Source organism: Rhagoletis pomonella, unplaced genomic scaffold (genome assembly GCF_013731165.1).
Source record: "Rhagoletis pomonella isolate Grant_MI unplaced genomic scaffold, Rhpom_1.0 Rhpom_scaffold_00011, whole genome shotgun sequence".
NCBI lineage: Eukaryota > Metazoa > Arthropoda > Insecta > Diptera > Tephritidae > Rhagoletis > Rhagoletis pomonella.
Window position 1 is genome coordinate 20029588 of NW_023458565.1, and position 17198 is coordinate 20046785.

Consider the following 17198-nt stretch of genomic DNA (forward strand, 5'->3'; position numbering starts at 1 on the left):
ATTTTATTTTATTTTATTTTATTTTATTTTATTTTATTTTATTTGATTTTATTTTATTTTATTTTATTTTATTTTATTTTATTTTATTTTATTTTATTTTATTTTATTTTATTTTATTTTATTTTATTTTATTTTATTTTATTTTATTTTAATTCATTTCATTTTATTTTATTTAGGGGGCATGCCCCTACCCCTACTGAAGCTCAATAGATCTGCAGTAAGAGTCCATACCGGCGTTATCACAGGACACTATGCTATAGCAATAATGCTTCAACGTTTGCGAATACCAACAAGTACTCTTTGCAGAGGCTGTCAGGATGAGGATGAAGAAAGTCAATTGACCACTATCTGTGTCGATATCCAGGTCTACAGAGGAATCGACTCAAGCGCATGGGTTCACGCTTCTTCAACAGTCTGGGCGATGTAGCAGAGGTGGAACTGTTGGATCTTCTCGGCTTCATCAGGGGTACTAATTTGTTCAGTAAAGTGATGACTTAAAGCTACTCTCCTGACTCTCACTAAAAGAGGGCACTCACAATGGACAATTCTGACTCCGATGAAAGTATGGAATATTCCACACACGCCCTCCTAACCTAACCCAACCTAAGTTAAAGCGTGCGACTAAACGTGTTAACTGACTGTTTGGTGCTGCGGGGCGTATACGTTACACACATAACTACAGGTATAGAACGAGTTGTTATTTTACTTTTTTAGTATATTTATTTAAGTTTTCATTTAAATACAAACTCGCGATGGAATATTGGCCTTTATGCAAAACCGAAGATAATGCTATGTCTAAGATAAATGTGCCACCATTTTCGTGGTATAATCGCCTTTTGAATATTTGTATATTTCTTACACATGATCATACTCATATCCCATGATGGTTGCCTTATCGAATAGCCTCAGTTTTAAGACCTCACCATATATGGTGTTCCAGAGGTCTTATCATTGTTTGACGCCTCCTGTTACCTCGTATTGTTTTGGGCCTCCTGCTAAGTCATACTGTAGGTTCAAGTCAGTACCTGTAGTAACTTCGGATTCTTCATAGCAGTTGGTCGGGTACATTGTAATTCCTTAGTGGCACCAATATATTACTTCAATTTGCTGACTTATATTTAGGCGGTTTTGACGTCCAACGATATGAGAGCCCAGCACCTCATCAGATGGCGCCCTCCACAGGTCGCCTCGTTACTAGTGTTGCCATAACAACCATAGATGTTGCCCGTCGAAAGCCAAAATGTTTGTCGGTGCTGCCAGTCGTGCATTCTAAAAACTCCTGAAGACGATCAACTCGGCACTAGATTGCAAATCATTTTTACAAAAACGATTTCCACTGTTTCGAGCATACATACTTACATAGAGGTCGGACGGCTGATTGGGTTGCTTCCGAGTTTGTGAAGCAGCACTAATCAATGTAGATTCCAGCGCGCTGGGAATATGCTTTGCGTTAGGCACGCGGCATATAAGTTGGCGAACGTGTCCGGTCTGAGCCTAACCGCAGTCTTAAAAGCGACGTTCGAGACAATATCTGACCCGGGAGTCTTAATTTCTTTTATTCGACCCAATCTGTATGCCACCTCGGCCGTTGTTACTGCAGGTACGCTCACGAACTCCTTTTGGTTAAGGTCTTTCTTCCCCTGTGGTAGGAACAATGCTAGAAGGGCATTCTCTAGGAGATTTTGGAAGATGGGTCGTGGCACTCTCGGTCCTTCGACTTTGCACATCAGCACTGCCTTTGTATGAAACAGCGGTTTTTGCTCTGCTTAGCATTTTTTTTTTAAGGTTGAGCTTCTCTGCGCGGTTTTGTGAAGACGTTCTTTGCAGGTCGGCCGATGTCTTCCTATTTTACTTTCATATGTTATGTTATGTTGTATTATGCTATGCTATGTTATTTTATGTTATGTTAAGTTATCTTATGTTATGTTATGTTTTGTTATGTTTTGTTATGTTTTGTTATGTTATGTTATGTTTTGTTATGTTATGTTATATTATGTTATGCTATTTTTTTGCTTCATTTTATTGCATAAGCATATTTCTTTTGCTTGATTATAGTTCAGTTCCTCAAAATCTTGATTCTCACAATTCGCACTGCAATTTTCTATTAGTATGTCATTTTTGCTTATTTTTGGGCTATAGCTTTTTTCTTTTCTTTCATATACATACATATACGTGCATATGTATTTAAGTTATTTCAATTTTTTTATATCACTATGGCCCTTGATTCCTTAAATAATCCATTAAGCTCATTATGGAGACTTTTGTCCTTTTCGTTTTACAGAAACAACAACACCATATACGCCTTTTGTACTCCATAGCTCCCTTTGGTTTCACAGCCATTATCAGCAATCAACGTCGTAGTTTCGCTCATGTTTGTCTATTTGTCTTCACACTCACACTACATACATATGTATGTAAGTAGATAAAACGCGTTTTATAGATAAATTGCTCGATTTCGTGCCGCACCTGACAGCTTTTTACTACTTTTAGCACTTTTGTTCATTTGACAAATGTCCAGTGGCTATTCGTTCGCTGTCATACATTCTCCTAGCTCTTCTTCCCACTTAGGCTGCCTATTGGGCACTCCGACAGGCAATCCTTTTAATAAACTGGCAATGTGTTGCGCAGTTTATTTTATTAGTTTTTATTAGTTTCCCTCAATTCTCAGGTGAAATCTGATAAAAAGTATTGAAGTGAACTAAAGTAGGCAATAAAATCAAATTGAGTTAGTCATCCGCTTATTAGATAAGTGGTCACAAGGCTGGGTAGGGTTAGGTATTTCACTTAAGTGTCATAAAATCAAATTTAATCGTACTACGAAGGGTAAAAGACTATTTATGATTGACAAAATTTATCGCTGGTTAAGTATCATAATCTTAAAAATCAAATACAAAATTCAAATCAAAGTTTGTTATTGTTTTTAATCTGATACATATAGCCTTTACAAAAAAAGGTATATGCATAATCTACATACATTTATTCATTGGAAAGGTAAGTTTTCTGTCTGAAGAGAGTTTTTATGGTTACAAAATTGGTTGAAAATTACGGCCAAAATCGTTGATTAAAAATTTCATGTTTGTGTACAGTTGTTGTTGCAACCTGTTCATTTTGAGTTGTTTTCACAGAAATAGAGAAGAATTAGGGTAAGAAGTTTTATTGAAATTTTTCGATATGAATCGAAATCAATTTCGGTATAAAAAATTAAGTTATCGCGAGTTATCAAGTTACCGAAATTTATCGAATCATCGAAGTTTATAGTAATCGAAATTTATCGAGTTATCCATGTTTATTGAGTTATCACAACGTATTCAATTATTTAAATTCATCAATGTTTATTGAGTTATCGAAATTAATAGTTATCGAAATTTACGGATAGTTATCGACTTATAAAAATGTATGGGATATGGAAATTTGTCAAGTTAATCAAATTTATCAGGTTATTGATATTTATTACAATAGCATTATTTGTCAAGTTAATGAAACTTATCGAGTTATCGTAATGCATCGAGTGCCTTTGAACTTATCGAACTACCGATATTTATTGATTTACTGAAATTCGTTGATTTATCGAATCGAAGCCATGGAATTTTCAAAATATATCGAGTTACCGAAATTACCAGGTTATATAAGTTTATCGACTTATCACTGCTAGAGTGTAACGGGTTACCCAAATTTGTCGATGGCTTTCGAAAAATCTAGAGCTGTCAAAATTAACTGAGTTATAGAAAGTTATAGTAGTATCCAAAGTTTATGGAATTATCGATTTGTATCGATATCGTTTTTTTTTGGGCCCTTGAAACGGATCGTTACCGAAATTTATCGAAAATTCTCGAAATTAGTAAATTTATCGATTTTTTTTGAGCTATCGGATTTTAGTGTGTTTGAATTTCATTCATTCATCTATATGTATCAAATTATAGAAATTTATCGACAAACTGGAATATATATCGGGTTATTTCTAAGTCCCGCCAAAGTACTCCAAAGGCCTTCAAAGATATAAAAAATTGTAGTCACGTTTTAGTTCGCATGCAGGACATTTTCCAGTAAGTAATTTTGTACCTTATAAGTTGAACGACGTGCTAAGTTAGACAATCTCTCCAGGGGTCTTAAAAACCAGAAGAATAGTCGGTTTTCAACAGTAAATGGCACTCCTACTAGAAATAAAATAGTCAAGCAAATAAAGATTTTAGTATTTTAATTCACATAGATTTTATTTGCTTGGCGGAGTAAGTAGAAAAAAAATTTGATTCAATAAAAAGTACATATATTTACTAAAATACGGGTATGGTTGGGTTATGCTGGCTGACCAAAAGATGTTTTACATACACGAATATAACGTGCATAGCATTGCATTTTTAACGAACACTGCCTTTCCTTTCCACTTTGTTCCTTTGTCGAATGCTGACTACAGGCTCTGCAGCTGTACCACTCCAAGTAACACAAATCATTGCCTGCTGGAGGGTAGACCCTCGCAAATTATATGCTCTATGGTTTCCTCGTGATAGTTGCATTTCCTAGATTTTTTTGTCATCTATGAGACCTTATTGAAATGCATGTTCCCTTAGCAAACAATGCGCTATTAGCAATCCTATCAGAAGCCTCGAGTATATTCTGCTTGTTGATATTAGGAAATCAGTAAGTTTCCTATCGTATGAATTACACATAATTTTTGCAAGTCTATTACACCGAGCTCTTTTCCAAAGCCTATCCGCTTGGTGGTGCATAAGCAGATCTTGTGATCTTTTAATTTCCCGATGAGGAATTGGTATTTTCGTCACTAGTGAGCATCTAAGAGCACGCCCTTCCTTCTTCAGCTCGTCAGCTCTCTCATTACCTTCAATACTCTTTTGTCCTGGAACCCAAAATAGGTCGACGGCTTTAGCCACAACTAGCCTTCTAAGGCCTCCTTATAGTCCGCGGCGGTTATCGAATTTTTGTATATGCAAGTGGAGCCTTAATGGCCGCCTGGCTATCTGAGTAAATGTTTATCTGCTCGCTTGTCGGGATAATTTTCTGTAGTATTTCTGCCACTTCCTTTAGTACAAAGAATGATCTGGTAGCCAAAAGGACCTATGAATTACCGGTTCACTGCAATATACTGCATTCCCTACTCCTTCGTCCATTTTAGAACTATCTTTGTAGATGTGCGTTGCATTCCTTTTCCACTCCACGCACTTACGATAATAGTCAACCTCTATTAAAGCTTCTAGAGACCTTTCGAAACACAGACGCGGGATCGCTTAGTCTATTCGCCCGGTTAAGGATGACGCTATACTACTGTCCTCAAGGTATCCATTATAGTAATCATTGAAAACACTCTACAGTCTTCTTTTCGTTTCTGTCCACCATGTCAATATCCCATAAATAACACTGGCTTAACGATTGCCATGAATATACAGTGCGAAAGAGCAGCATAAAGTCCCCAGCTGCAGCCCAAAATCTTCTACCCGCTCCTCCACATTAAGCTCGCACGACAGATTGCGTTCCAGTACGATTCCAAGGTACTTCCTCTTTCGATTTGGTTGAACAGTAGTCTCCCCCACATTCAGGTTTATCCCAGTCTGGAATCTGGTATTTACTAGTGAATCATATATACTAAAGGCCTTTTCTACGGTGAAGAGTTAACTCTCACTCGGCAGTTAACTACAGGTTTGAGTTAACCCTCCACTTTAAAAACGGCACTAAGTCAGTCTACTCTGCGTTAGCACTCAGTCCTCTTCTGTGACCCAATCACTGATGGCTTTCAGCATCGCGTTTGCCAATGAGCTAAGAGTCATTAGACATTTGCCGCTTATGATAACAGAGATGTCATCTACATATGCTGTTAGCATGGCTGCTACTACTTCTGTGTTGGTCAGTAATTTATTAACCACAAATGTCCATAGAATTGGTTATATCACTCCTCGCTGTGGTGTGCATATCTATGCACGTCTATTGTCACCTATTTGAGGCTCATTTCGCCGAGATCTTTCTTCAATCTACCATGTTGCCATCCAAGCCCGAAGAATATTATGTGCCCCCATCAAGGTGACCCTTTCTATTAGATCTTGTTTCGAAACGTTATTAAATGCTTTCGCTATCTCTATAAACCAGCGCTTCGGAGCGGATCGGAGCAAAGGAGCAGAAAGCTATGGAGCAAAGGATTTTAGCAGGAGTTGAACTGAAGCAAAGAGCTAGAAAAAAATGATTTGCGCCTTAGCTCCTTAAAAAAATTTTTCAATATTTTGTTTTTGTTATTTTCTGACCTATTTAGTAATGATTTATTTTAAAATAATTTTACAATTCTTTTTCCACGAAAATTTTCAATAATAACGTCCTCAAGCTCAATAAAAATTACAAAAAAAAAAAAAATTTGAGTTAATAAATTTAGTATAAGAATAATTTTTTTGCCACTGAAAACAACCGTGTAAATGTCCATTCTATTTAGTGAATTTGACAATTTTTTTAATTAGAAATATTTTTTATTTTTGTTTTTTTTTTTTTTAAGTATTTTTATTGGTGTTATTCCAAAAAATTTCAATAATAACGGTCTCAAGCTCGACAAAAATTAAAAAAAAAAAAATGTTCATTTAAAAAAGTTGCTTAAGTTATTATTTTTTCTTGTCCTGAAAACAACCGTGTTAATGAATTTCCATTCTTTTTAATAAACTTCGAAATCGTTCTAGTTTTCTTTTGGATGCAGAAGTATTCCTAGAGCATCTAGATGCATTTCTGCATCAAAAAGAAAATTTTCAAAAAAATGTGGCCTACGTTTTTGGCGGTTAGGGCTCGATATGTAAATAAATAAATAAAATAGCTTTTTTATTGGAAGCGGGAGTGTAGGAAGAGTGGAGCTCGAAGCGCGAAATAAAATACCGGAGCGATGAAAAAAAAACCTTTGCTCCTAAGCCCTGCTATAAACACTGCAAAAGTATATTCTCCAGTAAGATAGATAAACAGATCAGAACACAAACATCCACCGCGTTGCAAAAGCGACTATGTACATACATAAGTTGTAGCTTAGAAAGTACAGCTGTCTCATCCATAGCAGGTTAATTACGTACTCACCATTCGCTAATGGGGCACCAAATATGCACTTTGCGGTTAAATCACATCAAAGGATAGCCAATGAAAGGGAATCAAAGCAATGATGTTGATAAGTGCTCTTACTTACTAGCGTACAAACATACGAGTACATAAGCAGCTACATACATACATATCTAGCTATAAGAACGTAAATATAATTGCGCACTTCATGCTTCAATCAAAGCAACATTTGTGGTATGAATGTACTACGTCAACATTTTATATTCCTACACAGACAGGAAGGATGGTAAAAATGTTGAAAATGGCTCTTGAAGTTACGAGTAGACGAGTATATTAGATGAGTTACGCTTAATTAGAGTTTCATTTGATATTTTAGAAAAAAGCAACAAAAAAAAAACAACACTAAGAAATGATGCAAGAAAAGGTACTTTGGGCTCAATTACACTTGCGAGTACATACTCGTGCCTTTGTGGCAAGCCGTAAATTGCAGAGCTTTAATTAACGAGTAACAGAATATTTCTCATATAGTGTAAAGTTGAAAATTTCTGATATTAGAAAGCAGAAATGGGTTTGCATGTGACCTTTAAAAAATCGCTTAAAACTCTTCTGTTTTTTTTTTTGTTATTTTTGGGCCTAATCTATACTAATATATATTTCTAAAGCCGTTGTTTTTGTGTTAGCAAAGCTCGAGAACACCTCAACCGATTTTTTTTTAATTTCGGACACCTGACGCACACGTCCCAAGGATGGTTATAGGCTAAAAAATATCGTTATATGAAGGGGGCGTGGCACCTCCCATTACAAACCGAATTTTTCATACTGCATATCTCTGAAACTGTTAATAGTAGAAAACTGGAACTTTGTATGGCGATATATGAAATCAATTGCATACTCTTGAAGCAAATTCCAGACTATTGGAAATGGATGCGTGGCAACTCCCACACAAACCAAATTTTTCATACTACGTACGAAATTTTTTGTGTGTACTCGAGTGGGTCTCTGGATGGTATAGTTTCACAGTTTAACCCGCTAGTTGGCGCTGTAGTTGAGTTATTACTAAAAATCTTATTTATGATCCGATTTGGCTAATATTTAAAATATGTATTGGTAACACTAAGAGCAATAATATCGCAAAAAGTGTTGCCATGTGGCGCTGGAGTCGAGTTATTACTAAAAATTGCTAAGTGAGAAAAGGTGCCGTGAATGTCAGATTAAATCCATCTGTTGCAACATTGAGTATGTTGAACTCTCCTGTGTTACCATTAAGAAATTAATGCGTTAAGACATTCAACACATTAGTTCCAAATATAAACTTAATAACGTTTACTTAAAAAAAAACTAATTTGTCCTTTCTTCAACTTTCTTTAACTTTTCATCAATTCATCCAAATTACCCGCAACTTCAAAAGTTCAATTAAGTGTGTATGTAGCTTTGTGGCGAGTCTGCGCTTGTAGACTTCGCACAAAATTGAATTTCACAAACTTAAATTACTAAAATTTCTGGGTAGTACAACAAATGACAAACAAGTCAAACGAACACTAACCATGTCATGCAAATGGAATGCGTAATAGAAAGAATAAACGAAAGCCGGAAGAAGTGCTGGCGGCCGAATTTTTGGAGATAGTACACGTTGGTATAAATGAATGTATGTATGTATGTAGGTATGGAATAGTGTTGAATAAAATCTAAAACAAGTTCATGCAAACGAAGACCGTATACGCTATGCCGCCAGGCCAGCTGAATGCCAAATAGCAGGCAGACAGATAACTTGATGCCTAATTTGTTGGCGTGGGTTGCCATCCGTTTTGCTTTGGGCTGATCGACGACTAGCGTGGTCGCTTTTAATCTCAACAAAATTGATATTTTAATTGGGTTTTCCGGTTTGAATATTTGAAATATTTGCGTTTTGGCAGACAGACATATGGACAATGGTGGCTACATAATTAGGGACATTACTTCTTTAAAATGTTTGTCTATTTGCTTCTTCTTTGTTTATTTTTTATTTATCTGTTTACAAAAATATAGTTTATAATACCACAAAAATCATTTAACTCAAAATTTCAAACTGGCTAGCAAAATTTCATACTTTTTAATAAGAATCTCAAAAAAAAAAAATCGAACTACAGTTTTACAGTCCTTTAATTTTGTATTTGTTTCAATAGTTTTAAGCGGCTATGAATTCGCTTCGAATTTTGATAATTTTTTTCGCAGACAGTGTTACCCATTTTCTTCCATGCAAAGTATGTTCGACAATTTTTTCATATGGAAGAAAATGCGCAATACCTAGCAAAAAAAACTCCAAAATCAAGGCGATTTTTAACAAACCTTAAACTTGCAACTAAGATTAAATGGGTATCCCCTTATTTATTCTAGAAATTTTGATTAAAAAGTTTGAAATTTTGAAAAAAAAAAATTTAGAATTTGCCGATTTTTTTTAAACTTCGTACAAGATTTAAAACTCTCAGCTACTTGGTTTTCGTTGCCTATAAACTATATTTTTGTAAAAAGAAAATAAAAAATAAATAAAATCATTCAAAAATTATTTTGAACTAGCGAATACCCGGCGTACTTCACTGCGCCTTAAAGGTATTATTGCGCTGTTTAATACCCTTGTTGAAATACTTTTTACCAATTTAAATGAATACAAATTTTCAAACAGGTGGCAACCCTCCTCAAACATATTTCCGGCAGTAAACTTTCCTAAATCTCTACATGGGTGAAAACTGCATTCAATTCCATGCATCAGTTATCGAGTGATGTGCGTACAAACATACAGACAGACAGACAAAAATTCTAAAAAGTGTTGATTTGGCTTCTGTTACTCTAATAAGAACCCCCTTAAATTTTTTTGTAAGATTTAAAACACTGAGTTACTTAGTTTTCGTTGTGGTTAAAACTTGATTGAAAAATAAATGCTCAAAACTTGTAAAAAAAAGTGAATCAATTGTGTGGCCTCCACTGTATATACGTAAAAGGAATTAGGTATTTATGGTTGGTGTGTATGCAAGCGTGCAAGTGCGTGTGTAAAATAATACTTTAGAGATTTTCATTTAAATTAAAATAGATTTTAATTTGCTAGCAAATTAGGTAAAAATGCTTGTTGTTAGCCTAATTTTTGCTAGTAAATTTTATTTTTCATAAACGAATTTATTAATTTTCTGTTTTCACAAAGGATTTTTATTAAGCTATTAGAAGTTATTAAAAAAAAAAGAATTTCGTACTTGGTGTTAAGGAAAAAAGTACCCTAAAAAAACGTTTTGTTAGCCAACATTGCGGCGCAGTCGCGCGTTAACGCCCAAAAGTATGTTAATTGCGTGTCTAAGCAGCCAATGAATAGCCAATGTCTGCTTCTAACTAAACTCGAATGGCATTACGTAAATTTCCAAGCATTCAATAATAAACTTCACTTCAGGGACACATTGAGAAGTGACTGCAAATGGGCACGTTGTGCCCAAAATGACTGTCAGTTAACCGATGAAAATATTTTAATTGTGTTAGGCAATCCAGCCTGCCTTAACCGTACATCTTCCACAGGATTTCGCCTCCCAAATCTAAATTTTATTTTATTACGGTACATTCATTACCACTCAACCCAATGTTCAATTTATTTATTAGTGCCATGACAAACATTTATATTTCTTCTGGCAATTGCCTTCGCAGCACCTGCTGGCTGCTGTAGTCCACCCCTGCAAAAGGTGTCATAATAAAAATAAATAAAATCATTGCAGAGTTCACCACCTCGACTTTGAATTACCTTTCAGTCTGTTATATTCACGAAGAATTCCCTTGCCACCCGGTAGTGGCTGCTTTGAGATATGCTCTTCACGCCTAGTTGGGATGTTTAGGTCACTTTAGCTGCTTATATATTCACAGGTTGCCTAAACTTTACTGCCTAACTACTATAAATGCAAAGGTATTGTACTGGCACACATACAAAGCCAAATACTTAATGCTCAGTATCTTCTAGCTGTTGCTATCCGTACGATTTCTGCTCGTATTCTGGCGCTGATGTTGATGGTTATAGGTCGTTTACTGATTGCGTAAAATAGCCTGTAAAATTTGCTGACTCACTTAGGCATACAAATTTTGCTTCAACGCACAGCACCAGCAGCTCTTGCAGGTAGGAAAAACCAAAGGTTACCAATTCGCCACGACAATCAGCCCACCTTAGTCCACATCAATTCCCATTTGCCTATGACAGCTGCTAAGTTATTTTTACTGCCACACTCAAGGTCTATTTGCGGTTAAAATTTGTATCGATGGCTGCTGTTGTGGTGGTTGCTGTGTTTGATACTTTTTATGTCAGGTTATGCTGGTAAGTGAGCATGAAATTATTGATGCCACATTTTCTCCACCCATCGCTATTGAAATTATACTCGGAAAATTTTTAGCTGGTACTGCTGACCCTTCCTCTTAAACTCAGAAATATGCGTCGACTATATGCTGGTTGTAGTTGTAAATTTCTGTTGGCCTGTGACAGAGACTTCGTTGCACAATCGATTGTATCAAAGAAGGTGGCTCGTTTTAAATTTAAATTGACGACAAACACAAGAAATTTGACAAGCAAAGTTTGTTAATTTGAGAGGGAATCTAAATGGCCCAGCACATCTGAAAGCGTTATATCTCCAAAAATCTGGCGAACTAATTTAAAACTAATTTTGAAGTGTAATTCTGGCTAAGACAGGTCTTTTGTAGGACAATTAAAAGACTCTCTTCCAACATTCATGGTGAAAAGCTATTTGGGCAGAAAGCTCATGGCACCTAATGACAATCTGATACCTGGAGTCTCCTTTGGAAGAAAGTCTGTCGTTACATTTCCTACAAGGGAACAAGGCCACTCTTGGGAGTCTCGGTGAAACCTTTCGATACCGATGGCTCAAAAACTGAAAACGGTATTGGAGCTGGATGTCATGTGGAAGGTAACTACAGATGCTTTACCGCTTTGGGTGCAATGGCAACAGTCTTTCAATCGCAAGTCTTTGCAATACTGAAAGTGGCAGACTGATATTTTGCAATTCACCACTAAACATCAAGAGTAGTAGTGAAACTGAAAATTTAGTACACTACTCCCAACTGTGGTACAAAGTTATAATGAATTTTTCTTATTTTGAAAATTTTATATTCAAAAAATTAATTTTTTTCCGCCGAAATACCACTGTGTGGCGGTTCCACACTTTATCTACCATTTATCACGGAAAATTTGGAATCAAACGTACATACATACATACATACATGGCGTATGAGTAACATTTTCATCTCGTTCGCTTAACTCACATACGCCATGTACGTGTGTTCGATTTTAACTTTTCCTGAAAGATTTATGATCAAACAGATTCAATTTTAAAAGCAATGTCACACGATTGGACATTTTTCCAAAATTTGGTGCAAATCGTATCCCAATCGTGTGAATGCACAAATCGCTAGCTTAGAAAGAAAAGTTGCTAAGTCCCATTTTAAAAATTTTACAGGAGAGGAAAAAATCTTCCTATAGCCATTTTCTTTAACTATTTCGCAAGACTTTGAATCAAACATTTTGCGCGTTTAAAGCAAAGCAAAACTCCATAAGAATCAGAAGGATTCGATATTTACTAAAAGATGTCGTATTATTTTGGCCTTATCGGATTTGTGGTGCTTCTTTTGGATTTAGCAAATTTTCCTTTTAGTGCTTATGAAGAGGAAAAAATAACACAAGTACCTTTATAATTTTCGAAACGATGCGTATTCAATTTCCCTAGCCTCCTATATCAAAATATTAGTTTTCATAAAAAGTGGACTTAGCAACTTTTCACTCTAAGCTAGCGAAATATTTTTCCTTGTCCCAATCACGAAAAACAATTTGTTCGAATTTTTCACTAAAAGTTCGCTGTATTGTCCATTTTTTTTCACCAATAGCCCAATATTAAAAAAAATACAAATTTGTACAAATGTATCAATGGTGTGACACTGCCTTAAGAATTTCGTAGCAATTTTGGGTACCATTATTTGCCATTTTCTATAATTCTGGTGTGTGGCAGCAATAATTTCCAAAAAGTAAATGCATCTGGTATTTTTGAACCAACCTAATGTACATGTACTCTGTATACGGAACTAAATAAAACATTCTTTGTAGTGTTGAGAATTTCTTATCTTCTAACTTAAAGCTTTTTTTAGTGTCGGCAGATTAAAGGCAACTTTTCTAATATCAAAAAAATGCAGCAGGGCTAAAGTTAAACCACAATTTAATTTGAATATTTGAATACCATAACCATACGAATAAACAAGGGAAAGTGATAAAAGCATATCACAAATATAAATAATAATAGAAAGTGAAAACTTCATTATAAACCTGGAATTCGTTTAGTCTCATGAGGACACATAAAAAAGTTTGAAGATACTAAATAATGTAATAAACACCGCAATGAAATTTGGCCAAGAAACTTAATTTTAGAAGCGATTATCTAAACTTCATAACTACGCATTAACTTTTTAACACAAATTCTAGAGTTTATTGTTACTACATCCATGCCTTTAAGGATCAAAAGTATAAACACATATTTCTACATTGTGTCTGTATGTTTGAGTATGTAAAAATATTTATATTTCTTAGCTTACTCGTATCACATGACCAACAATGAATATTGTCTGTAGCCAAAAGGAATAGCATGGAGAGCCACAAGCATACGTGATTTCATTTTAGACATTCACATGCCACACTTGCAGGCACCCAAATAACAACAAAAAGCAAAGTGTGACGCAGCAAATACCGGCACAAATACCCAGTGAGTATGCATGTACGTACATATGTACGAGGCTGTGCCGCCGGATGTACATTAAATGCAAGTGAGGTGTAGTCAGTGTAAGCTGACGCACCGCAGTAGTAAATATACTCATCTATTTAAATGCAAACCCTCATAAGTTTACAGGCATACATACATACATATGTACATTTGTAGGTTCATAAATACAATTCAGCATACAACTACGCATAAGTTATACAGGCACTTACTAGGCGGCTACAAAATTTATATTAGTGTATGTATAGTTATGCCAGCGCACAAATGTGTGCATCTCCCGCAGGCACCTTGTTATGGATATAATACGTACGAGTAAGCTTCTGAACAGCTCAACTGTTTTTAGCGCATTCTCTTGTTCTACATAGATAATTTGATGCCTGTTTTGCCACAACAGTTTGTTGCTTTCGTTGTATTTTCTGATCGTCCTCCCAATATGTGGTAGAACTATGTAGATGCAGCTTTGGTTTGTGGATGGAGTGTTGAATGTCTGTTTGGGTTATATGCACCGTTGCTTTCCTATTTACTAGCTTACTTTTGATATCAGGTAAAACCGCGCTGTCATCACTAGATGCGATTATGCTGATTATGCAATAAATAAATTAAAGTGATAGCATACGCATTTTTGTACTCATACCTAGGTATGTATGTGAGTAGGTATCCATCCAGATGTCTTGTGAGGTGTGAGCGAAATACGTATGTAGCTTCAGAGATGTAGTTCATATCTTGATGTGTGTAAAAAGCCGCATACAATATCATGGTGATGCAAAACTTTACAAAATAGGATACCAACGTGGAGAATAGATAATTGTAAGCACACACATGTAAATATGTATCTATATATGTATGTATTCACAAAAGTAATACCGATATTAGAAAGACATTCTATAACAAAAGCAATTGTTAATACGAAAGAAATTTGATGTGTTAGCATATGTGTCCTGAATAAGCCCGAACTATAGCTGAAATGCTCCCGAAAAAGTCTTGAACTAGTCTCGAACTATATACGAACTATAACATAAGGAATTGTTAATACGAAAGAAATTTGATGTGTTAGCATATCTGTTCCGAATAAGCCCGAACTATAGCTGAAATGCTCCCGAAATAGTCTTGAACTAGTCTCGAACTGAGCCCGGAACTAGGCCCGAACTAGGGCCAAACTGGTCCCGAACTATACCCAAAAAAGTGCTGAATTATCTCGAAATGATCTAGAAATTGTTTCGAACTAGTCGCGAATCCTGAACTAGTACTGAACTGACCGCGAAATTAACCCGAAAAAGTCTCGAACTATTCCCGAAATAGTCCTGAAAACGAGCAGCATTGGTCGAACAGCTGATTAGATTTGTTTTCATGTGTTCTACTTCTGAATTCATCTTGGTTTATGCATGGCGTTGTACACAAATTTTGCCCGTGCAATGTTGTTTACACATCAAAAGCCCAAGTGAAAATATGTTCAGTATTTTTTTAAATTAACGCCCTGCTTTTTATCTATACACTACTGCAGTGCATATGGCTAAAACTATGCAATGAAAAGTTGTAAACGGATACATTTCCGTTGTGAAATTCTCCTAGCAATTACTAAAACCATTTGGCACAGGAGAAAACACAGCCAGAATCAGTCACAAATTTTCTACAGCATACAGATTCCAAAACTCGCTATCGCTATTTTGGTTAGCTAAAAATTTCCAAAGAATAGCAGGTGCCTTAACAACATTCACCCACTAGTTAAATGCCCCTCATTCTGCCAAATTTGGCTGATTACAAATTGCATCTGTTACTTTTTTTTGTTGTAGCGAATTTTGGCGACGAAAATTTAGCGCAGCGTTGGTCAGAATCCCTGTTCGTCCTGGAGGGAAAGATGAGTTTCCTTGATTGTATCTTTCCCTTTGACTTCCGCCAGTGGGCAGTAATCTGAGATTCTTCTCAGCTCCTAAGTTATTGTGCAGCGAATTCTTTAGATTTATGGCAGAAGGACTCGGTAAAATGTAAGCTGCAGTTTGGGCTGCTTTCGTTGGCTTTAAAGCGTTTGTGTTCACAGCGTTACTCTATAGTGGGCTCCTAGCTAGTTCTAAAGAGTTTTACAACTGCCCTCAAGCCTTAATGCCATTCTATACTGCCTGATTATCCGACATAATAACAAAATCATTCGAGCGGTTTTTGAGTTTTTAATTCATTTAAGAAGCTGCACGACCTTATTAAAATTAAATCTTGGCAAATTTTATAATTAAATACATATAGTAGGTGTGTGTAAAGGCTTAACATTTTTGTTAAAAATTTAAGTTAAGACATATATAAATCAAATATAATAAATCTTGTCAAAGATTAAAATCTCATGTCAACATGCTAACAGCACTCATACAAAAACGCTACGAATGCAGTTTAAACTGAAAACCAACAAGCTTTCAAAGCAGCAACCGACACTCAAAAACCACAAAAACAAAAAACAATAAGTAAACGAGCTTAAAGAGCAAAAACCCAGCAAACGGGAGGGGGGCCTAAAAACGTCAGCAGAGAATTGCTTAATGCGCAGCGACACAGCTCTGTTATGGAGGTACATACATACATATTTCCATATACATACATATGTATGCTTAAAGGATAACGACAAAAATATTCAAAAAGCATTTGCTCTGTTTACTTTTTGCCCAAAAGTAAATAAGCAAAACTGCCTTGCCATATTGAAAAATCTAGTAAAAAATTCAAAAAGCAATTGAGCTTAAAATGCAAACATTCAGGCATATTAAGGAAGCATACCAAAAATTTTTAGCTTTTAAATACAAGGTACGTATAAGCCGGGGTGTTTGCTTGTGGTTGGTTGCACATACCTTTTATGGATATCCCATGCCTAGGCATCAGCTCAAAGACAAAGCAAGCGTGAGCATAATATTTGTATTGGATTACTAAAAGCCACTATAGAAAAATGCATACGCTCAAGCGAGTTGAAACATTTTGCACTTTCAAGCAAAACAATATAAAACATTTGCAACAAAAAAAAGGTTAACCTTAAAAGATCTACTTTTGTCCTCCCAAAAAAAAAAGGTCAATGTCTGCATAAGCGTGCATGCGTGTGACACATGTGTACGTGCCTGTTTGCACAAAAAAGGGTAAGACCCTATGTCTCTTAACAGCCGCACGACCGATAAATATATGTGTGTATATATTTGTATACATTACTGCACTGGCAGTTTTTTTTTCGTTTTTTTTTTATTTGCTCCTCTTTTAATAGCACACACTGCCCTTAAATGCCAGACAACAGTTGGTTTTTATCTCAACAGCGCCGCTTAACTGCTTTACCACTACAAATATACAAAATCGAACGAGGATTTTTTTTTCCATCGACAGCTTTTGACTAGCCTTTCGCCTTTCCTTTTTTTTGTTTTTTTTTTGGGGGGAGGGGGCGGG

At 35.7% G+C, this 17198-nt stretch overlaps 1 protein-coding gene across 2 annotated transcripts in view; it reads left to right on the forward strand.

Annotated features, from left to right (window-relative positions):
• LOC118746785 overlaps positions 1-17198 on the forward strand; it is a 253271-nt gene that overhangs the window by 156383 nt on the left and 79690 nt on the right. The gene's annotated exons all lie outside the window — the stretch shown is intronic.